We start from the raw sequence: 26,321 nt of genomic DNA, 5'->3' as shown, positions 1-26,321 counted from the left end.
TTAGCATTTGCCTTATGTATTGAGGTGCTCTTAAGTTTGGAGCATAAATACTTACAATTGTTATATCTTATCTTGGAATCATCCCTGGATCATGTGTACTGTCCTTCTTTCTCTCTTCTAATAGTCTTTAATTAAATTAAATTTAATTAATTAATTAATTTTTTTGCGGTATGCGGGCCTCTCACTGTTGTGGCCTCTCCCGTTGCGGAGCACAGGCTCCGGACGCGCAGGCTCAGCAGCCATGACTCACGGACCTAGCCACTCCGCGGCATGTGGGATCTTCCCGGATGGGGGCACGAACCCATGTCCCCTGCATTGGCAGGCAGACTCTCAACCACTGCGCCACCAGGGAAGCCCATAGTCTTTATTTTAAAGTCTATTTTGTCTGATATGAAAATTGCTACTCCAGCTTTCTTTTGTTTTCCATTTTCATGGAATATATTTTCCCGTCCCCTCACTTTCAGTCTGTATGTGTCCCTAGGTCTGAAGTGGGTCTCTTGTAGACAGCATATATACGAGTCTTGTTTTTGTATCCATTCAGCCAGTCTATGTCTTTTGTTTGGAGCATTTAATCCATTCACATTTAAAGTAGTTATCACTATGTATATTCCTGTTACCATTTTCTTAATTGTTTGGGGTTTGTTATTGTAGGTCTTTTCCTTCTCTTGTGTTTCCTGCCTAGAGAAGTTCCTTGGTGGTGCTGAATTCTCTTAGCTTTTGCTTGTCTGTAAAGGTTTTAATTTCTCTGTCGAATCTGAATGAGATCCTTGCTGGGTAGAGTCATCTTGGTTGTAGGTTTTTCCCTTCATCACTTTAAATATGTCCTGCTACTCCCTTCTGGCTTGCAGAGTTTCTGCTGAAAGATCAGCTGTTAACCTTATGGGGATTCCATTGTATGTTATTTTTTGTTTTTCCCTTGCTGTTTTTAATATTTTTTCTTTGTATTTAATTTTTGATAGAATTTTAGTATGTGTCTTGGCGTGTTTCTTCTTGGATTTATCCTGTATGGGACTCTGTGTGCTTCCCGCACTTGATTAACTATTTCCTTTCCCATATTAGGGAAGTTTTCAACTATTATCTCTTCAAATATTCTCGTAGTCCCTTTCTATTTCTCTTCTTCTTCTGGGGTCCCTATAATTCAAATGTTGGTGCATTTAATGTTGTCCCAGAGGTCTCTATGAATGTCCTCAATTCTTTTCATTCCTTTTTCTTTATTCTTCTCTGAGGTAGTTATTTCCACTATTTTATTTTCCAGGTCACTTATCCGTTCTTCTGCCTCAGTTATTCTGCTATTGATGCCTTCTAGAGAATTTTTTATTTCATTTATTGTGTTGTTCATCATTGTTTGTTTGCTCTTTAGTTCTTCTAGGTCCTTGTGAAACATTTCTTGTATTTTCTCCATTCTATTTCCAAGATTTTGGATCAGCTTTACTATCATTACTCTGAATTCTTTTTCAGGTAGTCTGCCTATTTCCTCTTGATTTGTTTGGTCTTGTGGGTTTTTACCTTGCTCCTTCATCTGCTGTGTATTTCTCTGTCTTCTCACTTTGCTTAACTTACTGTGTTTGGGGTCTCCTTTTTCGCAGGCTGAAGGTTTGTAGTTCTCTTTTTTTTTGGTGTCTGCCCCCAGTGGCTGATGTTGATTCAGTGGGTTATGTAGTCTTCCTGGTGGAGGGGACTGGTGGTGGTTGAGGTTGGATCTTGTCTTTCTGGTGGGCAGGGCCGTGTCTGGTGGCGTGTTTTGGAGTGTCTGTGACCTTATTATGATTCTAGGGAGCCTCTCTGCTAATGGGCAGCCTCTCTCCTAATTGTTTGGCATAGGGTGCCCAGCACTGTAGCTTGCTGTTCGTTGAGTGGAACTGGGTCTTAGCATTGAGAATGAGATCTCTGGGAGAGCTTTTGGCATTTGATATTATGTGGCGCCAGGAGGTCTCTGGTGAACCAATGTCCTGAAGTCGGCTCTCCCACCTCAGAGGCACAGGCCTGACATCCGGCCAGACCACCAAGACCATGTCAGCCACACAGCTCAGAATAAAAGGGAGAAAAAAATAAAGAAAGAAAGAAAGAGAAAAATAAAATAAAATAAAGTCATTAAAATAATAAATTAAAAAATTACTAAAAATAAAAAATTAATAAAAAAAGAAAGAAAGAAAGAAGAGAGCAACCAAACCAAAAAAAACAAATCCACCAATGATAACAAGCACCAATAAATATAGTAAAAAAACAAAAAAAAAAAACCAAAATCCCAGACAGAACGCTAGGACAAATGGTAGAAGCAAAGTTATACAGACAAAATCATACAAAGAAGTATACACATATACACTCACACAAAGAAAAAGGAAAAAAATATATATCTATATATTAAAAAAAAAGGAAGAGAGCAACCAAATCGATAAGCAAATCTACCAATGACAATAAACTCTAAATACTAAACTAGGATAAACATAAAACCAGAAGCACATTAGATGCATAAAGCAAATCGCAAGTCTACAGTTGCTCCCCAAGTCAACTGCCTCAATTTTGGGGTGATTCGTTGTCTGTTCAGGTATTCCAGAGTTTCAGGGTACATCAAGTTGATTGTGGAGATTTAATCCGCTGCTCCTGTTGCTGCTGGGAGAGATTTCCCTTTCTCTTCTTTTTGTTTGCACAACTCCTGGGCTTTGGCTTTGGATTTGGCCCCGCCTCTGTGTGTAGGTCACCTGAGGGCAACTGTTACCCCCCCAGACAGGACGGGGTTAAAGTAGCAGCTGATTAGGGGGCTCTGGCTCACTCAAGCCTGGGGGGAGGGCGAGGTGCAGAATGCGGGGCAAGCCTGCATCGGCAGAGGCCGGTGAGATATTGCAACAGCCTGAGGTGTGCCGTGTGTTCTCCCGGGGAAGTTGTCCCTGGATCACGAGACCCTGGCAGTGGCGGGCTGCACAGGTTCCTAGGAGGGGAGGTGTGCATAGTGACCTGTGCTTGCACACAGGCTTCTTGGTGGCTGCAGCAGCAGCCTTGGCATTTCATGCCCATGTCTGGTGTCTGTGCTGATAGCCGCGGCTCGCACCCGTCTCTGGTGCTCTTTTAGGCGGTGCTCTGAATCCCCTCTCCTCGCCCACAGGGAAACAATGGTCTCTTGCCTCTTAGGAAGGTCCAGGCTTTTTCCCGGACTCCCTCCCGGCTAGCAGTGTTGCACTAGCCCACTTCAGGCTGTGTTCACGCAGTCAACCCCAGTCCTCTCCCTGGGATCTGACTTCCGAAGCCTGAGCCTCAGCTCCCAGCCCCCACCTGCCCTGGCGGGTGAGCAGAGAAACCTCTCAGGCTGATGAGTGCTGGTAGGCACCGATCCTCTGTGCGGGAATCTCTCTGCCTTGCCCTCTGCACCCCTGTTGCTGCTGTCTCCTCCGTGGCTCCGAAGCTTCCCCCTGCCACTCCCCATCGTCTCCGCCAGCGAAGGGGCTTCCTAGTGTGTGGAAACTTTTCCTCTTTCACAGCTCCCTCCCAGGGGTGCAGGTCCCGTCCCTATTCTTTTGTCTCTGTTTTTTTACTCTACCCAGGTACTTGGGGAGTTTCTTGCCTTTTGGGAAGTCTGAGGTCTTCAGCGTTCAGTAGGTGTTCTGTAGGAGTTGTTCCACATGTGGATGTATTTCTGATGTATTTGTGGGGAAGAAGGTGATCTCCACTTCTTACTCCTCTGCCATCTTGAAGGTCTCCCTAATACATCTCTTTCAACAACCTAAACATACTTATTTGAAAGTCTTTGCTATAGTACACCTTGACTGTATACAATTAAAAAATAGGGGTTCCCTGGTGGCGCAGTGGTTGAGAGTCTGCCTGTCGATGCAGGGGACACGGGTTCGTGCCCCGGTCCAGCAAGATCCCACATGCCGCAGAGTGGCTGGGCCTGTGAGCCATGGCCGCTGAGCCTGCGCATCCGGAGCCTGTGCTCCGCAACGGGAGAGGCCACAACAGTGAGAGGCCCGCGTACTGCAAAAAAAATAAATAAATAAAAAGTTTTTGCCACAGTATTTCATAAAATTAATTTTGAGTGAATTTATCACTTGATTTTTGAGTTTTTTTTCTGGCACTGTGCATCTGCATGGGATTCCAGCATTTTGTTTAGAGAGATCAGTTTTTTTTTTTTAATATAGGCATAAAGATATATGTCTTTGTTTCTTCCGATATAAAGTTATTATAAAAAAAGTATAAAAGGAATATGTAATAGAAAGCAAAATTTCTAGAAATAACCACTGGTGCTAGCTTGGTTATACTTCTCTAGATGTTTTTCCCCCTCTCTGGCTAATAACATGCAATAAAATTGCAAAAGCGAATGGTAAGATCAGCTTTTGTGGGAGATTTTTGCATTTGTTTTTTTCCTGCTCTCTACTTCTGGATCATCCCTCATAGTCTTATTTTTGCATTTGTTTCCTACCAGCTCTCTGGTGTCCCGTCCCAGATCCAAGTCTCATAATGGAACTGATTGTCACTATCTAGTAGCAATAGTGCACATCCATCCACTTATCCTAGAGAGGCTTGGCTTGACTTTGATGAGGCTGTGCTGTTCTTCTCTTGCCTCACTTGGTCCAGAGCTTCTTATAAAACTAGACCTGCCTCAAGAACAAGTTGTGGGAGTTACAACACTCCAGCCTTTGACTTCGAGCAATGACTCTGACTTTGTCACATCTCCTCTCTAGGGGAACATTAGTCCTTATTATCCTGTAGGAGCAACACTCTGAGCCACTAGTGGCTGCTTCTGAGTCAAGAGTAGAGCAGGCCTATGATTGTACCTGCACACACTGTCTTCAGTTTTCATTCTTTTTTAGTTCACAAAGATGTTAAATATTTTTGTAAACTTTCTTTTGCCTTTGAGTTTGAATAATTTTTTCCACGTACATTCAACATGCATGATCACTTTCAGAATACCAGAATTAGTTAGTTTAAAACCAGAAATAAAACAAGGCAGCTGATGTCCAGCTATACTGGCAGTCACCTAGAGAGAAAGCAGTGAAAAGTATCTCTATTAGTACAAATACTACAGCTTGAAATTCTTATGTACCTATCACTGTAAACCTCTAACCAACAGCAAGGTTGACTGGCCCTGATTTTCTCCAAACATCTTCTTTTGACTTCTTCTTTGGAGCCCTCTCTTTGATTTTTTATTGAAAACTCATGTTTTTTAAAGCTTAATATAATACATATAAAAATACTGAGAAACGGGGTGGGGGGGAAATAAGAGCAAGATCACAGGATGATTTATCTCAACCCCACAATGCCTAGAGACAAATATACACCCTCAGTCTTACCAGAGAGGCCATGATATATGGTTCAATCCATATCATATTACTGATTCATTAAGTATACTTTAAAAATCTCTGGCCTTCTTCTTCTCATTAAAGTAAGATTTCTCCAGTTTTCCAGCAAAAATGGAGGGAGACAGTTGCTACTCCTTATCTCTGTGTCTCTAATTTTTAGTTCTTCACATATATCAGAATTCAGTAAACATTTGTAGACTATCACTTGCAAGCAGATTGCTTTCACTGTAGGATTGTAAGAATGTGATATATGCATTTTAAATTTCTAATTTAAATTTCTTATTTCATGAAATAAGCCAGGTAGCTGGGAAAGTTATGTCTCTGCCATATCTCCCTAGAACTAACCATTACAATGACACCGCACAGTATTATATGCTCAATGCTAGACCTAATGACTGCTGTTTTATTTTTTAAATTTTATTGAAGTATACTTGATTTACAGTGTTGTATTAATTTCTGCAGTAGAGCCAAGTGACTCTGTTATACATATATATCCTTTTTCATATTCTTTGCCATCATGGTTTATCACAGAATATTGAATATAGCTCCCTGTGCTATACAGTAAGACCTTGTTGTGTAACCATCCTATATACAATAGTTTGCATTTGGGATAGTTTGCTAATCCCAAACTCCCAAACCTTCCCTTTCCCACCCCGCTTCTCCGTTGGCAGCCACAAGTCTGTTCTCTATGTCTGTGTGACTACTGGTTTTGGAGTCAAATTCTGTAGACTTATTTATGGAATGTCATTTACTGTGTTATCATTTCCGTATCTATTGCAGTACCACTAGTTTAGTCCTTTCTTTTTTTTCTATACAAATTCAGTTACTTTTAACTGGACTCTCTACCTTGAGTCAAATGGCACTTAATGTTTATGAGGTCCTGCATCTTTCTGAGAATCTGACGAGAACTGTGGAACTTCTTTCTTGAAAATGCACTTAAGTACGTATAGTCCACATTTCATATAAATTTCAATGGGGTTCATAAATCCCTGAAACTGCCATGTAGACTCCTAAAAGTGCTTCCATTTGAATTTATCATATCCATCTCATTCATCCATTCATTTATCCATCAAACACTTTTGCATCTGCACTAAATTTGGTACATTTGTGCTAAGCTCTGGATATACAAAGATATATAGGAAATATATTTTCCTCTTAAAGAACTTCTAGTCAAGACTGGAGGGAAGAACTATGTCCAACATATATAACAAAGTAATATAGGCATTTGTGGACTACAGAAGAGGTCCAAAGACAGAAAATTTTGATTCTGTTAGGGAAATATTAAGTAAAACCTTCAAGAATCAGATTAACCCTCCTAAAACAATGCCTTTATCATTCTATTCCTACATTAAACAAACTGCAGTGGTGCTCTATTAATGGAGGGAAATGAACTTCTCAACTTGAAATCTAACAACTTGGTTAATCAGACTCTAGTCTATTTTTGCTCTGTCAATTACCAGCAATGTCACATGGGGAAAGTTAAATAAAATCTCTGGACTTCAGTTTTCTCATCTGTAATAGTAATGATAATAGCAAGAAAAATAAGAATAACAAATAAAAACCATCTTATAGAATTTTGGACAGTAATGATAATATCAAGAGCAGGCATTGTACTATCTGCAGGCTTTGTACTGAAGTCTTGCATTTATTATGTCTAGTGTATCAGAGTGGCTAAGAATAAGGACTTTGGGGTCAGCAACACCTCTGATCCTTCCTTGCTTTGCCAGTTTTTGTCTTTATGGTTTGGGCCAACTAATTTGACCTGCTTATCAATTTTCTCGGTGCACAAAGGAAATAATATATACCCTGAGGGCAGCTGAGGATTAAATAAGGTTTAAATGAGTACAAATGATCTGAGCATGGTGCCTAACACAGTACTAGGTATTATTATTACTATAAATATGTATGTACTACCATGTGTAAAATAGATGACTAATGGGAACCTGCTGTAGAGCACAGGGAGCTCAGCTCGGTGCTCTCTGATGACCTAGATGGGTGGGATAGGGGTGAGTGGCAGGGAGGTCCAAGAGGGAGGGGATGTATATATACACATAGCTGATTTACTTTGTTGTACAGAAGAAACTAACACAACATTGTAAAGCAATTATACTCCAATAAAAAATAATAAAAATATAAGATTTAAAAAAAATAGATATACTTATCACCATTCATATGTAAAGAAACTGAGGCCCAGATAGTTCAATAACTTTCTCAGGTTATACAGGTAGTGAGAAGTATAGTTGGGATTCAAGTTTCTCTGACTCCAGAGGCCATGGTTAATTCAAAGCTAGGCAGAGGGTGGTATGGGGTACGGGGAGAAGAAGAGAGAAATGAGAGGGAAAGAAGAGCACTGGTGCTGTCCTTAGCACATGGCCATTCATTTCCTTTTCTTTTCAATCTTCCTGTTTGAATTTTCCACTTCAACTGTTCGTATCTAGTCATCGACCTAGAACCACCTCGCCTCTGTGCCTTTGTCCATGCCACGTCCTGTCTCTTCCCTCTAGGTTCAATTCTTACTCCATCTGGAAGGCCCTGGGGACGATCCATTGGCTTTTGGAGACTGTCTAGACCACATCTCTCGGGAGTCATCTTTTGTAGACCTGAGGTTCCATATCACTTATTTTCTGTATCACTCACTTGGTGCTAATGTTACCCACCTCTTTATTGTTACCTTTCAGGCCCATATATTTTTATGACTGCACAGAGGTCATACCTCCTTGTAAGCAGGAGCTGTGCTTTGAAATCACAGTGCCTGCAGTGCTGTCTCACCTGTACTGGCATTCCATGCATATCTCATTGTTGATTGTGTTTCATTTTGAAAGATAATTTTAAAGTATGTCTTGCTTCAGAACTCTGAAATCATAATCTCAATCATAAGGAAAATACAGTTCTGTTTGTACACTGCTTCATTAGAAATATAGCTAATGTGTAAAGTAATAAACACTTTTATTCTTGTAGCTGGAAGATGGATGACAAGATAATAGTGTCATGGGCTTGAAGAAAATCGTGGCATCAAGAGAAATGTGATGAAATGCTAGAGAGTTTATCATTTTGATCTCTTCCTTTTTTTTCTTTCTGTCTTTTTTCCTGTCCTGAGAAAAATGAGTTACTCTAGCATTTTAAGAGTCCATCATCCTTGCAGCCCTGTTAATGTAACAGTAACATTCTTAACATTTATGCTGTTTACTTGCCATATGTAACACATAGGTGTCAGACAGTGGGTAAAGTTCTTTTTTGAGAGTGTGTGATTCCTCTTGCAAGTTCTTCATATTGACTTGTTCTACGATTTGGTGAAAAAATATACTTAAAGATAAGAACTCAAGACAATGTTAACTTTTTTTCTCAGTAGAACTTTAATTTTAATCTTTGGGATGTTGCAGTGTTGCTCTTACAGTTTATGGTTAGCTTTTGACTTGTATTATATCTGTTTGTTTCTTTTTTTTAAATTTTCTTTTCTTTTACTCAGATCATTTTCTGTAGATAAGGAAGACTAGGGAAAAGGAGACTTCAAAACAGATGGGTACTGGAGCCTCGGGTCTGATCTTAACAGCAGGCTGTGTCCTGCACTGTAGGAAATGCTGTTATTGAGGTAACTAAGCATAAGGCATATGGTCATGCCATGTTGATTTTGGGAATCAAAAAATAACATTTGCACTTGTGTCTGACAGAAAACCAGTTTACTTAATAGCTTTTCCCTTAATCTTAAGTAGAAGAATATGGGACTAGAAAATTTAAATTTATGTGGTTATTAGGGCATGATTAGATGCTGTCTCACAGGGCAGTTTGACATTGTGCTTGTGAAATAATGCGTTTTGTTTTTGCTTTGTTTTTTAATGGTCAATTCTCAGTCTTCTTTTTACTTGACCTCTCAGAGCATATGACACAGTTGCTCACACCCTCTTCCTTGATACCCTTTCTTCACATAGATTTGTGGTTTGCATCTGGATACACTGGCCAGTTCTTCTCAGTTTCATTAACTGATGCTCCCTTTTCTCCCTTTCCTTTGATTACTCAAGTATTCCAGCACACTCACTCCCTTGGTGATTGCATCCATTCTCATAGCTGATATACCAAGTAGATGCCAACAAATCCCAAATTTATATCACCAGCCCAGAGCCTGAACTACAGAAATCAGTATTTAACCGCTGACTTGACTTCTCCACTTGGATATCTAACAGACATTGCAAACTGGATTATGTCCAAAACTCTTCCCTTTCAAACCTTTTCCTGCTCCAGTCTTCCCTATCTCATTTGATGGCATTTCCTTCATTCCATATGGTTCTAAAGATCAATCCACCATAGTCCAATTACTGTTGGCTCTTTTAAAGAGAAAGGCTCCTGGGGCTAGTCAAGACTTTAGTGTATAGTGAGGGTACTTAGGCATATAACTTCTTATTCTTCTTCCTCTGGGGGAGGGGCCTCCATTTTTATTTCAAATTTCTTTTCCTTCTATCTCTTGGACATCAGAAAGGAGGTTATTGGGGAAGCAATATCTTCATACTTTGGTTGTAAATTTGAAGTGGTACTCAAAAGTAGGAATTGATACCATAACATCATTTTCTTTCCAAACATGCCTATACCCTGGCAAGACTTAAATAATTACTGGGGGATGAAAACAGTGTAAGTATTAACTAAATATTAACATAGCTACCAATGCAGTAATAGATACTCCTATCTGATCTGTGGTTTTGGGAAAGGTGCTCTGACTCCTTTACGTAGCGCCTGTTCAAATTCCTAGACCTCTGTGTTTACTGCAGTAGGATATGACTGAAAGCAAGCCAAGGGGCTTCCCTGGTGGCACAGTGGTTAAGAATCCTCCTGCTAATGCAGGGAACACAGGTTTGATCCCTGGCCTGGGAACATCGCACATGCCGTGGAGCAACTAAGCCCGCGCGCCACAGCTACTGATCCTGCGCTCTAGAGCCCGCGAGCCACAACTACTGAAGCCTGCCTGCTACAACTACTGAAGCCCATGTGCCTAGAGCCCATGCTCCACAACACAAGAGAAGCCACCGCAATAAGAAGCCCAGGCACCACAATGAAGAGTAGCCCCCGCTTGCTGCAACTAGAGAAAGCCTGAGTGCAACAATGCAGCCAAAAATAAATAAATAAATAAATTTATTAAAAAAAAAAAAAAAAGAAAGAAAGAAAGCCAAGCTGGGAAAGGTCTGGTATAGCAGTGTAACTCTCATTAGTTACTGCAGTGGTATTTTTACTAAATTTTAGTAATCATGGAACTGAGTAATATTAAGAATAAAAGAAGCATGTCATTGCTGTCCTGATTTTTAAATATCATAGCATTAAACAAAAATAGACTTTTCTTGACATTTCCTCCTTGTATTATTTAATGTCTGTTTCCTACGCTAGCAAAGAGTTAACAAGTAAACATATGTTACCCTATTTTTTATTAAAAAAATTTTTTTTAACATCTTTATTGGAGTGTAATTGCTTTACATTGTTGTGTTAGTTGCTGCTGTATAACAAAGTGAATCAGCTATATGTATACATATATCCCCATATCCCCTCCCTTTTGCTTCTCCCTCCCACCCTCCGTATCCCACCCCTCTAGGTGGTCACAAAGCACCGAGCTGGTCTCCCTGTGCTATGTGGCTGCTTCCCACTAGCTATCTATTTTACATTTGGTAGTGTATATGCCACTACAAAATTTGGTAGTCCATGCCACTCTTTCACTTAATCCCAGCTTACTCTTCCCCCTCCCCGTGTCCTAAAGTCCATTCTCTATGTCTGTGTCTTTATTCCTGTCCTGCCCCTAGGTTCTTCAGAACCTTTTTTTTTTTTTTAGATTCCATATACATATGTTAGCATACGATATTTGTTTTTCTGACTTACTTCACTCTGTATGACAGAGTCTAGGTCCATCCACCTCATTACAAATAACTCAATTTCATTTCTTTTTATGGCTGAGTAATATTCCATTGTATATATGTGCCACGTCTTCTTTATCCAGTCATCTGTAGATGGACACTTAGGTTGCTTCCATGTCTTGGCTATTGTAAATAGTGCTGCAATGAACATTTTGGTACATGACTCTTTTTGAATTATGGTTTTCTCAGGGTATATGCCCAGTAGTGGGATTGCTGGGTCATAGGGTAGTTCTATTTTCAGTTTTTTAAGGAACCTCCATGCCGTTTTCCACAGTGGCTGTATCAAATTACATTTCCACCAACAGTGCAAGAGTGTTCCCTTTTTTCCACACTCTCTCCAGCATTTATTGTTTGTAGATTTTTTGAAGATAGCCATTCTGACTGGTGTGAGGTGATACCTCATTGTAGTTTTGATCTGCATTTCTCTAATGATCAGTGATGCTGAGCATCCTTTCATGTGTTTGTTGGCAATCTGTATATCTTCTTTGGATAAATGTCTATTTAGGTCTTCTGCCCAGTTTTGGGTTGGGTTGTTTGTTTTTTGGATATTGAGCTGCATAAGCTGCTTGTATATTTTGGAGATTAATCCTTTGTCAGTTGCTTTGTTTGCAAATATTTTCTCTCATTCTGAGAGTTGTCTTTTCGTCTTGTTTATGGTTTCCTTTGCTGTGCAAAAGCTTTTAAATTTCTTTAGGTCCCACAACACCTTCTCTTCTTCTTTAGAGGAATTTTCATTCAAGTTGTGCTTAGGATGTGATAGAAAGTCTCCCAAGATAGCTGCACAACAATTCCTCCTTTTCCTATATATGCATTCCACTCCTATCAAGAGTTGCAGTCTACCTCTTGAACACCGCTCTCACCTTGAGCTGGGCTGGCCTTGTGACTTGCTTTGACCAATAGAATACTGAAGACAAAAAAGTGACGGTGAGCCAGTTCTGGGCCTTGTTTTCAGGGAGTGGCAGTTTTGCTCTTGCTTTCTTGGAATCCAGCTGCCATGATGTAGGGAACTCCGGGCTATCCTGAGGTGAGAAGAACCATGTGGGGAGGCCCTGGAAGATGGGTCACCATATGATAGGTGATAGATGGGTCACCATATGATATGATAGGCCACATGGAGAAAACTGAGTTGTCCAGCTGACAACCACACTAAGTCCTAGCTATATGAATGAGGTCTTCTTGGTCGATCCAGCCCCTGCTCAGCTACCAAAACAATGCAGCTGCATGAGGGACCCCAGCCAACACCATGTGGAACAGAAGAACTACCTTCAGAATTGTGAGACATCATAAATTGCTATTTTGAGCCACTAAGTTTTGGGGTAGTTTGGTAAATTGCAATAAATAACTGATACAAAGGACTTTTGGGGACCAGAGGATTGTATTTTGACCTTTAATTTTGGACCTTGCTTGAAGTTATTTGGTTTGTTTCCACAAGGTTAAGAAAGTGGTTTATTCCATTTGGTGGACACTCTTACAGAGGTAGTGGAAGAGTAGCAAGTATTGCTGAGAAGTCAAAAAATGGCAGTTCCCCTCAGGGGAGTCATGGGGGTGAGGCCACAGGTTCCTACTTCTGTCACAGCCCTGCATGGCCCTGTGCCCACAAGATGGAGAGGGAGATGCCCATAGGTAGAGGGAAGAAGGCAGAAGAGGAATGTAATTCTTTTCTTAGGGCAGGTATAGGTCTACTTGACTGCTATACTGACACATTAAAATGACAACAACTCTTGGTAGATTGAAATCTAGAGATAGCAATACCCTATTGACTGTGTGTCAGTGACTTGTCGAAGGCAGATGTTCATTTGGTAGGTTTGAATATAAATTATAAAAATTAAAAAAAAAGAAATAGTGAATACTTGAAGTTGCTGGGTGTATGTTTCTGAGCTGTTCTCAAGAATTCTTACCTTTTTATAGACTCATTTCAACTCTGCATTTGAAACCAGATGGTTTATTCTTGAACTGAAAGACTGAATATATTAACCTTTAATGTAAATGCACTTACTCATTGAGCAGTTGGTTACTCCTACATTTTTCTGCGTGACCTTGGTGATAAAGAACCAATTTTTGATTCTTATTTTTTAAAAGCTTACTAGGAATTTTTATTTGAGAGTTAATGAACCATCTGATTTGGGTGCTTTAAAATGTAAAAGTCAGAAATAAACTGGCATTGCTAAGGTACTCTGGATGAAAGGGTTACCACCACTCTATAATCTCAAGTTGTAAAGAAACAATTTGAGTTATTTTCTATGTGGGTTGACAAGTGAGCTTTTTTGTGGGGTAGAGTTGGTAAAACAAAGACTCATTCAAGCTGTGAAATGCCTTCAAGAGTAAGCAGCAATAAATGACAAGAGGCCTGTTTTGTCAGGTTTGTTTTTGACTATTGTACATGCTTCTGATTAGGGAAATAAAAGGGCTGTTTGAAATTTTGGAATGATGGATCTTCCATAATGGGGATAGGTTTGTTTGGCTGCAAAAGAGAACAGATGGAAAGCTTTATCTTGAACTAGGATGCTATCAGTCAGTTTCTCCTTATCTTTTAAATATCATATGTTCTTAATATTTTTTAAAGTTCAATTTTTTTTGGTTTTACAGAATCTTTAAAAAATTTTACATAACTACTATTTTCTGATTCCGGTCTATTCTAAAAACTACACTCAAACCCATCTGGAACTGTACAACATCAGAAGTTGTATGAATTGGTTTTTGAGTTCTGTTAAGATATTCAGCCCTATATAAAAATGAACTTGATGGAGTTCAGTGAAGTTTAATAAAGCTGTGGCTAAATTCTGCGAAATGTCAAAAGCTTCATTTATTATTATTCCCTAAATACTCTCAAAGAAAGAAAAATGAGGCAAAATTACACACTCTTATTAGGTTATTATTATAGAAGGAAAGAAATATTAAAGTGCTTTACAGGGAGGTGGGATGAGCTGGCTTGGGATTGACTGTTAAATATAAAAGTGGAAGGTTAATGTAGAATTAGGTGAAGGGGAAGGCATCTTTGCAATTTGATTTTTTTTTTTTTTTATGTTAAGGTGAGCTATAGTTCTAGCATATAAATCCAGTAGGTTCTCATTACCACATTCAAAACTTGTTTACATGAAGAACTCAAGGACATTTACTTCAACTGAAACTTTTCCTTTCAGTGTGCATTAAAAAAATTATTCTTTCTAAAATGATGTTGCATTTTAACCTCAGCAATTTTGCATAGTGTAGTTTTCACATTATAGGGCTGGAGTTGAAGAGATTTTCTGACAACTTAATTGATTTGTATTTCATGTTCTTTGGCTTATGTGTTTGGGCTAAAAATAACTATTTGAGGTGATCTCATTGTAACTATTTAAGATTTCAAGTACATCCCGTACATGGGTCTTCATCTTCATTTAGGTTTCAGAGAGTTCCTGCTGGTGATTACAGAATTTGATTCTGATAGTATGTGTTATTATTTCATTGCTTGTCAGAAAGCAGATTTAGTGAAGGGAAAACCGTCAATAAAAGTTGCTTGCTTTTGTGATTTGATTTCATCTATCAGTAAGAAATATTGATGTTTGTGGACAGAAACTGCTTAGATTTTTCTTCCTGACCAAATGAATATGAGGTGGCATTCATTACTGTAATGGATAAATGGCCTAGTGCCTATTAGTATTATTCATCTGTTTGTTCATTCAGTATGTGTGAACTTTATTTCTTTGAATATGATATCTGAGGTAGTATTAAACTTGGCATTGCACTATCTGAAGCATTAGCATTTATTCATTTTGTTTCTAAAAATTATTAGTTATTTAAAATAGTAAATCAGTTTAGTAAAAACTGATTTAACCTGTATAATGAAAGTAGTATTTCCCTTACTGTTTATGATTTAATTGGAACATTTCAGAATGCACTGTAATCATTAAAATTTCTTCACCCTTAAAACTAGCAGTAATAAATTCTTTAACCAGGATTTTAAAAGTTACTAGAATTTCAAGCATTTTGGTTAGGTATAAATAGTGGATAACCTTGAAGTCTCTCAAATTCCCATTTACTCAGATTATGGATAGGCACAGTGTGCTTATGTGGTTTGGGATATATTGATGCATTGTAATAAGATGTAAAATTAAGGTACAAAAATCAATATGTATTGATGTATATGATTTTTGTATTTTGGCTAGATTTGATGAAAGAGAATTTCATCAAATTTAAATTTATATTTAAATCTCTGATCCATTTTCCATAAAACACTAGAATAAACTGCAAATGGATGAGAGATTTAAATATAAAAAAATGAAACTATTCATGTTCTAGGAGATAACATCAGTGAATTTTCTTATAACTTTGGTGTGGGAAAAACTTTCTATTTATGACTTAAAATTCAGAAGTAATAAAGTTAAAGATTGATAAGTTTGACTACATAAAACTTTTGTGTGGGGAAAAAAATCATCAGCAAAGTCAAAAGACAAATGACCAATTGGGAGAAAATATCTACAACTTATAATAGACAATGAGCCAATTTTCTTAATATATAAAGGGGGTCATAAAACGTGAGGGGAAAAAAGGCCAAAACCTGATAGAAAAAAAATGGGCAAAAGACATAAACAGTTTACAGAAAAAGATATCTAATGGCTTTTAAATATATGGAACGATTGAAAGACTGGCAAAAACATAAAAACTTGACAATATACTTTGTTGGTAAGGCTGTGGAACAACATATGTTGTCCTGTTGGTGTAAGGGCAAAATGTTAAAATCCCTGTGGAGGGGAATTTTGCAGTATCTAATAAAGTTAAATATGCATTTACCTATTGACCATTTTTAGAGATTTACTTTGAAGATACACCTACACAAATGTGAAATTAAAAATGTAGAGGGCTGTTGACTGTGTCATTGTTTGTAATAATAAAATGTGGGAAATAACCTAAATGCCCAACTACAAAAAATTGGTTGAATATGGTACAACAACCAGTGGACTACTATGTGACCATGAAAAAGTCTCTATAAACTGAGAGCAAATAATTTCTGCAATTTATTCTTATGTGAAAAAAGAGCTGTAAAAAGAGTATAAATATAGTTGTAGTAGGCAGCTTCTGGCATGGTTTCCAGTGATCCCTACTTCCTGGTATTCTAGCCCTCCCCTGAGTGTAGCTGGACTTCGTGACTTGCTTCTCAAAGATAGATTACAGCAAAAGTGATGGAATGTCGTCATAAAAGACTATGACTTCTGTCTTGTTGATATCCTCTCTCCCTGGATCTCCTCATATGCTAGCTTTGATGGAGAGGGTTATCTGGGCAGCCTCCTGTGAACAGCCTTTAAGAAAGTGAGGCCCTCAATTTAGTAACTTGGGAGAAACCAAATCATGCCACCAACCACTGAGTGAGCTAGTGGATCCTGTTTCAGCTGAACATTGAGATGACTTCAGCCTGGGCTGCCCCTTGATTGCAGCCGCGTTAGGGACCCTGGGCTGACACTGTGATTGCAGTCTCATGAGAAACCCTGGAGCAGAGGATCCACTTAGTGAAGCTGTGTCTGAATTCCTGATCCCACAGAGACTGTGAGATATTAAATGTGTATTGTTCTAATTGTTTAGTTTTATAGTTATAGGTTATGCAGCAATAGATAACTAATAGTATATGTCTTTTATATAATAAAGAAGGGAAAGTAAAAAAATATATTTATTTTTTACACAAAAAGGCTCATGGGAAAGAAAAATTAGCAGCAAAAAGGTAAGTTCTGAGTATCTGAAAAATTATTTTGAAGTGAATTCAAACCTCATGACCTGCCTCTTCCTGAGAAACCTTAGTATTCAAGTATACAAATGAATTTTTTAGCATAGTTGTAACCTTATCATAATGAGTTTGCATATAGATTTACTGGACATTATTAATTCTAATTCATGATAGAACTTGAAGTATATACATGTTTCTGTTGAGATTTTGGCCCTTAACTCTAGAGAATTTGCTTTTGTAGATACTCTGAACTGGAAGGCTGACTTGTTTTGTCTTACAACGACTTGACTTTGATCACTGAAAAATGCTGTGCTAAAGGAAGTCCCTATTTATATTCAGCTTTTGCTAAAACACATTTACTGCAGAAATTTAACAAGTCTTTGAGATAATTTGAGTGTTTTTAAAGAACTGTGAACTACCTCAAAAAGGAAGTGATTCTTTTCTTTTACTAAAGCTCCCAATGAATAACACAAGTATTCAATTTGCAAATACTAAGAAGCTTATAAGTTTCAATATTCCTTTCACCAGCTCTGACAGCTTGCTGCATCATTCTAGTTGTTTGGGAAAGAGTTGGCTAGACATACAGACTGAAAACTAATGGGTCAATGAGGCTATTCTAGAGGAGTCAGAGAAATCCTGCACCCTTTTCATCTCTGAGGGAATTTATAGCATCTTTGTATAAAGTAGTAATCTTTTGAAAATTCTTGACATACTTCAAAACATCACTGATTCTATCTTTTTTTTTTTAGGCAGAGACATTGCAAATCCACGTGAGTTAATTACTGTATGGGGAAAAGTAATTTTCTCTGGTTTTATCCTTGGATTATTCAGTTATAGCACCATTTCTATGCATTTGGGGATCTATCACAACCATCTTGAAACTTAAGTTCCTATCAAACATAATCTAATTTATTCAAGGTCTTAACCAACCGTAAGAGAATAGATACACATATCCATGTATTTTTAGCTTTTTTTTTTTTAAGTGATAAGATGGTTCCTCCAAGGAAAAGGAGGTGTGGTATTATTGGCATTACTTGGTAAAGGTACCATTTTTTTCATGGCTCAGCTGGCTCTCTTAATCATGAGGACTTGTTAAAGGCAGTGCATGGGCAGGCGAGGGATGACTTAAAACAGTAATCCCAGCTTCTCAAACACCTGAGGGAAATGCGCTGTAGAGGTAATCCAAGGCTCAATTAATTTAAGCCCACGATATAAAGAAAGGACATTCCAGGGTGCAGTGAATTGAGTATGAAATATTGGATAAAATACCTATGTGTTTTAGTTCTGGCAAATCGGAAATTTTGCCTCACTCACCTGTTTTCCTATTGGTTAGATAAAAAAATTCCTTTGATGGAATTTTCCTAGGGAGAATAGAATGAGAAAAAAAAAGTAGTAATAAGCCTCTGAAAACCCTCAGCCTGACTCCTTAAGCATGAACCTCAGCATATACTAACCCTAGCTGAGTGCTTCTCCACTTGGACCCAACTGAAATACAGCACTCTTTCTTATAGGTAGAAGAGAATCTTTGAAATCATGTATTAAAGTTAGATCTGGGACAGTCTACTGCTCTACTGGGGAGTTTTCATTAATTCAGGTTGTTGACTTTGGGACTGGACAATTTTGTTGTTGTTGTTTTAATCTCCATTAATAAATGAGGCTACAGATGTATCAGGGTAAAACAATTGGAAATATATAGAGAAACAACATTCTCCAAGCAAGAAGAAATGATGAGAAACTGCCGAGGATAAAATGGACAGTGACTGCTGTGTGGCTGGAGAATCAGGCTCATGGTGAGCTTTGGCTCTTTGGAAGAGAGAAGGAAGTGAGAAGGAAGTGAGAAGATCATCGAGAAAGAAGGCATGAATGTGTCTGAAATTTTGATGTGTTAGACAAGTAAATCTGTGGTGGTGTGGGCAGGCAGCACAGATGTGAAATTGTAGCCCTTCAAAAAGAGGAAATACAATGTAAGGTTTTTGCTATATGTGTTATTAAATCTCATGGGTCTATGGAGAGGAAAATTGAGATGCCGGAAAAACAAATGATGCTGTAAAACCTGAAGCACACTGACTGAGGCAGAGGGTGGAGATCCCTGAAGGGGATAAGGTTGTTTTAATGATTTCTACTTGGAGATAACCAGCTAAGAGGATAAGCGGCAACTTCCCACCATTGAAGAATGTAGCTATCAACCTGTACTTATAACCACATGTAGCCAGTATCCTAGTCAATACTAGCTGCTGATTCCTCAGTGAAAAAAAATATCAAGCAAACCAGCAAGTTCTTACCGCTAAATAATTCTACTGTATTTGGGTACTTGCTGGGCACCACAGTAAGACTTATGCCTTTATTGATTGATTTTCTTGTATTCTTTATATCCTTAGATTTCAGCCTCTTTTTTTTCTTGTCCATATACCTATTGTAGCTTGAAACTTTATTTTAAAAGTTTCTAGTAATTGAGTAGTGTGTGTGTATTTGTGTGAGTGTGTGTTTATATGTATATATATGTGTTTAAGTATAAATATTGAACATAATTATGAGTGCTTGAGAAGTTAGAATTACAACAGATAATGGAACATTATTTTTAAATATTAAATTAAAATCTGAAAAATTAAAGTTATTTTAATAATAATTATTTATTAACATTATTAAACTTTATAATAATTGTTTATTTTTAATAAACATTATTATATTATGAGCTTTGAGAAAATGTTTAATCCTTCCTATATTATGTATTTTATCATTTATTTAAATAAAGAATGGGATGAGAAAGTTAGTATCATTTCTAGAGCCATTATCATTAATTTTTTGTGTGTGTCCAGGAAATCACACAGAATCAATTGGTTTAGAGGCTTAAAAAAATCAGCTTTATTAAGGTATAAGTAACATATACAATCATAAGATATTTGAAGTGTACATCATGGTGATTTGATTTATGTATACATTGTAAAAGGATTTTCTCCATCTAGTTAACTTACACACCCATTACCTTACATACTTACCTTGTTTGTGTGTGTATGTGTGAGAAAATTTAAATTCTACTCTCTTAGCAAATTTCACTTATACAATACAGTGTTGTCAACGATAGTCACCATGATTTGTATTAGAGCCTGTGACCTTATTCATCTTGTAACTGAAAGCTTGTACCCTTTTACCAACCTCTCCCTATTTCCCCCACCCCCTTGCCCCTGGCAACCACTTTTCTATTCTCTGTTTCCATGAGTTTGACTGTTTTTTTTAGATTCCATGCATAAGTGATACCATGCAGTATATTTGTCTTTTTCTGTATTACATCTCACTTAGCATAATGTCCTCAAGTTGCATCTATGGAACTTGATGGAAAATGGCAGGATTTCCTTCTTTTCTCATGGCTGAATAATATTCCATTGTGTGTACACACACACACACACACACACACACACACACACACACACACACCCCATATCTTCTTTATCCGTTCATCCGTCAATGGACCCTTAGGTTGTTTCCATATATTGGCTGTAATGAATAATGCTGCAGTAAACAGGGGAGTGCAGCTGATACTATGTAACATAAGGCCCTTGGTAGGACAGCAGTTGCTGATTGATATTTATCAGTAAATTCCCTGTCTCTCCGACTGTCTACTGGCTTCGCAACACCTGCCCCCCCGCCCCTTGTAAGTCCCTACCTTGCCTCTGGTATGCTGCTTGAGTGGACCATGGTGTTGGTGGGTTAGCTGTGGAAAAGGTGTTATGAAGGAAATACCATGCTGTCTTCATGTTTCTGTGGAATGGACCTCAGTCAGCAGCAGCACATAGCCATTTCTGTCATTACAGGGCAGGGCAGGGAACAGAAAAGACAGAGCTTAGATTGCATAGAGTGTTCAGGCCAAAAGACAGAGCTCCAATCAAAACATATTTAATGGCACATAGTTTGCAAAGTATGTGGAGGAAAAAACTTTCATAAGAATCTGTTGAAAAATAGTAGGTAGTTAAAATCAACTTGGAGCAATTGCAGGCAAAAGCTGAGAAAGTCTGCAAGTAGTACTAGTAATTTTGTTTCAAGTACCTGAACATCTTCATCCTTATGAATCATATAGGAGAACAGAAGAATATGGAACATACCAGAGGAGAGATCCAGAGCAAACGAAAACAGGAATGGTTATCTTAACCACTTTAAAAGTTTCACTTTTTTTTTTCTTGTCAAATTTCCTCTGAGGAGAATTAGAAACCGATATCAGAATCCCACAGTATATTATGTACAATGTATTATATACACTCTAAAATTAATATATATTGTAGAAAGCTGCTTATTGTTCTCATTTTATCATGTGAGTTCAGTAATTTATAACTTTTTGTTGTTGTTTTTATAAAGATCTGAGTTAAAGGACCACTTCGGGTATTCTAATGATTAAAATTTGTAGTTACAAGTATACCATCTGAATTTTGCAGTTAAGATTCTGATGACCAGAATAAAAAAAATAGGTAAACAATATCATTTACCAAAAATAGCTTAAATATGACATGTTAAAGTGCATTTATCTAACCTTTTCACAAATCGCCTTCCAGTTTCAGCCATTTTGGTGTAGAAAGTGGGAATTTAGATGGGGTAGTTTGTCTTCAAGGCTGTGAATCGTCTAATTAGTGGTGACTTTGTCCAGCCTTAGGTAGCGTAGTGGAGCTACCAAAAAAAATGATGGCCATTCATTTGATTGTTAATTAATTAGACCAATATTTACTAAATACGTCCTATGCACCGGGTATTGTGCTAGGCACTTACATTAGTGGTTCAAACACTTATGGTCCCTGTCCATGTGGAGTTCTAGAACAGTGCTGTCCAATAGAAATTTTTGTGATGATGGGAAAGTTCTTTTTCTGCTGTTCAGCACTATAACCACATGTGGCTTTTGAGTACTTAAAGCATGACTACTGTGAATGATGAATGGTATTTGAAATTTTATTTAATTGTAATTAATTAAAAAATTTTAATTTAAAGAGTCACATGTGGCTAGTGGCTACCTCTTTGGACAATACAGCTCTAGAATATGTTTTATGGCCCAGGTATCTTGTTTGTCTCTATTCTTAGATTAATATTTATAAAAGGGGTCTATTTCCAGTGAAACTTTCTTCATTGGGGGGGTCCTTATAGTTGTGACAGATCCTCCCATGTAATCTAATTTTGCTTCTACTAGAGCTCTTTCTTTTGCATCCTGCCTCTGAATCCAGTCTTGTGGAGGAAGTATCCCATTAAATGAGTTCAAAAGTCACTATAAATACAGCATATGTTGTTGATTTTTTTGCTAAAATACACAATTGAACTAGTACTATTCGACAGGTTACTGTCCTTGATTTAGCACATAGGTTAAGTCAGTTTTCAAAAATGGCTTTGAGAGTCATTGTTTTCTTTGCATGTGTGTTTTTTTAAAAAATAAAATACTCACTAATGGGCAATCTCAAAATGGGAGAACATTCTTTTTTTTGGGCTATTAAGCATATGGAGTGCTTGCATTTTCAGAAAAAAAAAAGAATTAATGGAAAATAAGATTCTGTTATGCACTAGTGCTGCAGCTTTGCAACATAATGTATCACAGGCTGATTACAATTCAGTCTTTCAGCAGAATTATACATCATCAAAGCTTTTGGATTCAGAATTATTTGGCTTAAGTGATTTGAAAATAATGTCACTGTTTAAGTTATCCCATCTTCTCTCTGTTCATATAATGATGCTAATGTTTTACTTAAGTGGGGCTGTCCATCTCTGATTATATCTAATAAATTATGCATATATTCATTCAATACCTAAAAATCTCAGAAGCTTACCATAAGTTTAATTTATTAGCAGGATTAACCATTTAACCTTACAAATATTAATATTTAAAGATCTGGCTCTGTTCTCTCTTCTTGGAATTCTTTTGCAATGGACTAAGCATAAAAGAGATGACATAGAATTTCTCTGTTTCATTTTTCTCAAATGAAATATAGTTCTGCCACACTCCTCGTCAACTTATTTTCAAATCCTAAGGAATAGAGATATATTTAAATTCTTTCAACATAGTGGCCTTTAGCCTATGACATTGATCTTATTGTCAATAAATATTTATTAATTAAAGTGATAAGAATCTTGATAAGGGTTGGTCATCAGAGAAGACAAAGAATGTTACACATGTCTGTTAGTTACCTCCATCTAAAGCCCTTTCCATTGCTTTTCCTTCCTACCCGTAAACCATCAGGAGGTATGAGAGTTCAATTTTGATCTTCAGTAGGATGTTAACACCTTGGCAGGAGTTTGTATATCTGATCCCTTTCTGAATGTTTGAGGTAAGCAGCACCTTTTGGAACAGAGAGGTCTGGACATCCCAAGGAAAAATGTTATAGGATGAAGTGAGCAAGGAGAAAAATTCTCAGAGAGAGTAGGAGGAATCAGAAACAACCTTTTCTTAGTTCAAATTTTGCCTGCCTAGTTTTCACGTTGAAAAGAGTATGATATGAATAAGAGACTGTCAACTGAGCTCAATATTATTTTCTTCGAGAATTAGTTACTTGAGTGATTCACTATTCACAATTTAACTGGAATTTTGACTGCACAAAATTTTTTATAATTCCTAAGTAGATATACAAGAAAATCTATGACACAACTTAAAAAATTAAGTTATTTTTCGTTAGTAGGCACATGCACACATATAAGTATGTAAATGTATAATACGTATATGTATCAACTGAATAAAATGTGCTTCAATGTATACTTATATATATATTAATACCTATATGCTTTCATGATATTTAATTATTGAGATTAAAAAGCAACTTGGTAGATTTTCCCAGAATATAAACTCCCTTTGATGACTCAGGTACTTAGAGAAAAGAAAAATTAGCTGATTAGTAGAATTCTGAGGTAATATTTAAATTTTTCTTGTTTACATGATTTTACTTATTTTAAACCACATTATGCTTATTTGATTTATGAATATATAATAGTATGAAATTATTAGGTTACTATTTAGCCTTTGTTCATTTCTGTTTTTTGTATTTAGAAGTTTTTTTTTAAGCAAGGGTTTTATGCACTTATTTAAAACTCCTGGCAAAACCAATTCTTCCAGTGACCCAGATCACAGAGCATAGTATAAAAAGTTACAAGAACTCATTTAGACATACATGAAATCATCATGTTGCACTTTAAAAGTTTTTTTCAATTACACCTCAATAAAACTGAAAAAAAAGTAGATGGTACTATTCCAATGTAAGACAGGATTTTTGATTATTGTTACTCAATTTCTTTGAATATATTTTAAACAAATTGTTCATTTAAAATGTTATTTTGTCCCTTCAGGGGAAAAATAATTCATTTAGGATAAATGGCACTGCAGTGGGGGGAAGCAGACTTCGGGGAGTAGAAAGACTCAGGGTCATGTCCTGGCTCCCCTTCCTAATATATCTGTGAATTTAGGAGTTCGTTTAAAAATCCCCAAGCTTCAGTTCCATAACGTAAACTGGAGACAAAATGCCTTCCATTTCTTCTTCATTGACAAAGATTATATATGAAAATGGGTTGGAACTAGAAAGTGTTAGCAAATGTCAAGAAATACTATAACTCACAGAGTGAATTCATTCTTTGAAACAGTTATTTTAAGGCCAAAATATTTTGTATATAATAAGAAAAGATACCAATTTCTCAACTTAAGTAACAGACTGGTCTTTTGTGAGCTGCCATGGGTTTAGGATAATCTTGGATGGAAGGATCAAGTTCTTTTTATGGTTACATAGTCTTACATAGGTAAGGTTACCATAACCTTCCTATGGCTTAATAATAGCAATGACAATAATAAGTAGAATCATAGCACTAGCTATGAGATATATGTGCATGTCTCATTAAATGGAATGCTGTATTATTATCTCATTACACAGGATCTTGTATTACTCAGTAGTAAAATAAGAATAAATTTACACCATGTTTCAGAGCATTTCCATCAGCCTAAAAGTTCTCTTCTGCGTGTGTAGTCAATCCCTGTTCCCATCCATAACCTTAGGTAACCACTAATCTGCATTCTGTCTCTATAGGTTTGCCTTATATAGAAATTTCAAATGAATGGAATCATGCAATATGTAGTCTTTTTTTGTGTTTGGCTGTATAGTGTTTTTGAGGTTTATCCTTGTTGTAGCATGTATGAAGAGTTTGTTCTTTTATACTGTTCATTGTATGGATATAACATTATTTTGCTTATCCATTTACCAGTTAATCTACTTTGTTTCCCATTTTGGGCTCTTTTGAATAATGCTGTCATGAACATTTGTGTGTGTGTGTGTGTGTGTACATGAATGTGTGCATGCATGTTTATATATATATATATATTTATTTATTTATTTTTGTGGACCTAAGTTTTTCTTTGCCTTGGGTAGATACCTAGGAGTGGAATTGCTGTGTTGCATGGCAGGTATCTGTTTAAATTTTTAAGAAATTGCCAAATTGGTTTTCAAAGTTGATGTATCATTTAAAATTCTTAACAGAAATGTATGAAGGTTCAGTATTTTTGTATTCTCATCCACATTAGTGTCATTAGTCTTCAGAATTATGGCCACTCTAATGAGAGTGTAGTGATTTCTCATTATGATTTTAATTTGCATTTCCCTAATGACTAATAATGTTGAACATCTTTTCACGTGCTTATTAGGTATTTGTATATCATCTTTCATGAATGTTTACTCAAATTTCTGCCCATTTTTAAACTGGGTTCTTTTAAATGTTATTCATTTGTAAAAGTTCTTTATATATTCTGGACCTTACAAGTCCTTTATCAGATATATGATGACATATGATTTGAAAATAATTTCTCCTAGATTGTGACTTGTCTTTTTATTTTCATTTTCTTCTTTGCTCTTCTTTTGAAGAACAAAATTAAAAAGAAATTTTTTTTTGTATTCAACAATAAGCATGTATTGCTTATTCATGCATCTATGGGATAGTTGGGTGGATTTTACTGATAAAGGCTGGGTTCCGTTGTGATTCGAAGGTAAGAGTTAGGTCCCTCCTAACGCGTATCCCTCCTCCTTCTTGGACAAGGAGCTCTCCAATGCGTATTTTCATGGTGAAAGGCAAGAGTTCAAGAGGGGCAAAACTAATTACATAAGCACATTTCAAATCTTTTGTTTGCATCACATCCACTAACGTTCCATTCACCTGCACAAGTCACATGGAGAAACCCAAAGTCAAGGGGCAGGGGAGAAGTCTCTTGTTTCCCATGAGGCCATGGCAAAGAGATTAAAGCATGGAGACCAGTGATCCAATCCACCACAAACAGCACATGAATTTTATAGTACTAAACAAGATATATTCTTTTTGAAATATACAGAGCAAATAAAGACCTATCCCTTGAAAGCATTTTGTCTACCAGGAAGCCACAAGATCAGAATAGCCTATACCATTCTTAAAGATTATTTTGTTTAGTGCTATGAGTGTTAGTATACCAAACAGTTCAATATAAAT

This window comes from Lagenorhynchus albirostris, chromosome 6, assembly GCF_949774975.1.
Source record: "Lagenorhynchus albirostris chromosome 6, mLagAlb1.1, whole genome shotgun sequence".
NCBI classification, from domain to species: Eukaryota; Metazoa; Chordata; class Mammalia; order Artiodactyla; family Delphinidae; genus Lagenorhynchus; species Lagenorhynchus albirostris.
This window is presented reverse-complemented; position numbering follows the sequence as displayed.